Source organism: Marmota marmota, unplaced genomic scaffold (genome assembly GCF_001458135.2).
Source record: "Marmota marmota marmota unplaced genomic scaffold, marMar, whole genome shotgun sequence".
NCBI lineage: Eukaryota > Metazoa > Chordata > Mammalia > Rodentia > Sciuridae > Marmota > Marmota marmota.
In genome coordinates, this window is record NW_025999962.1 from 2,066,552 (window position 1) to 2,067,467 (window position 916).

Sequence of the window (916 nt, forward strand, 5' to 3'; positions counted from 1 at the left end):
CGCTCTGCTGCCGCCATGTCTCTAGTGATTCCTGAAAAGTTCCAGCACATTTTGCGAGTACTCAAAGGCGGAAAATAGCCTTTGCCATCACTGCCATTAAGGGAGTGGGGCCAAGGTATGTCATGTGGTGTTGAGGAAAGCAGACATTGACCTCACCAAGAGGGCTGGAGAACTCACTGAAGATGAGGTTGAACGTGTGATCACCATTATGCAGAATCCACGACAGTACAAGATCCCAGACTGGTTCTTGAACAGACAGAAGGAGGTAAAGGATGGAAAATAGAGTCAGGTTCTGGCCAATGGTCTAGACAATAAACTCCGGGAGGACCTGGAGTGACTGAAGAAGATTAGGGCCCACAGGGGACTGTGCCACTTCTGGGGCCTTCGTGTCCGAGGCCAGCACACTAAGACCACTGGGCGCCGCGGCCGCACCGTGGGTGTATCTAAGAAGAAATGAGTCTGTAGGCCATTTCTGTTAATAAATAGTTTATATACCGGGGAAAAAAAAATCAATGACCAGTAGGGCGGGGTTGTAGCTCAGTGGCAGAAACCTTGCCTCCCATGGGCGAGGCACTGGGTTTAATTCTCAGCACCACATAAAAACAAATAAAAAAAATAAAGGTTAAATTCTTAAAAAAAAAAAAAAAATCAATGACCCAAACATAAGAGAACTAAAACTATGAACCTTAATCAGCAGAAAGCGCAAGAGTGATATTCACTAGACAATCACTCCTTAGATATGACACCAAGAGCAACAAAAACAACAAATTAACTGTCATCAAAACTAAAAAGTGTCTGTGCTTCAAAGGCTCCCATCAGGAAAGCAGAAAGATGACCCAAACAACAGGAGAAATTCTTAGCAAATCACACATCTGATAAAGCTTTTGAATCTAGAACACATGAAGAATGTTAAAAC

The 916-nt window shown here is 43.8% G+C and overlaps 1 pseudogene; it reads left to right on the forward strand.

The window, feature by feature from the left end:
* On the forward strand, positions 1 to 496 carry LOC107155784 (annotated as a pseudogene).
* The last annotated feature ends 420 nt before the right edge of the window (positions 497 to 916 follow it).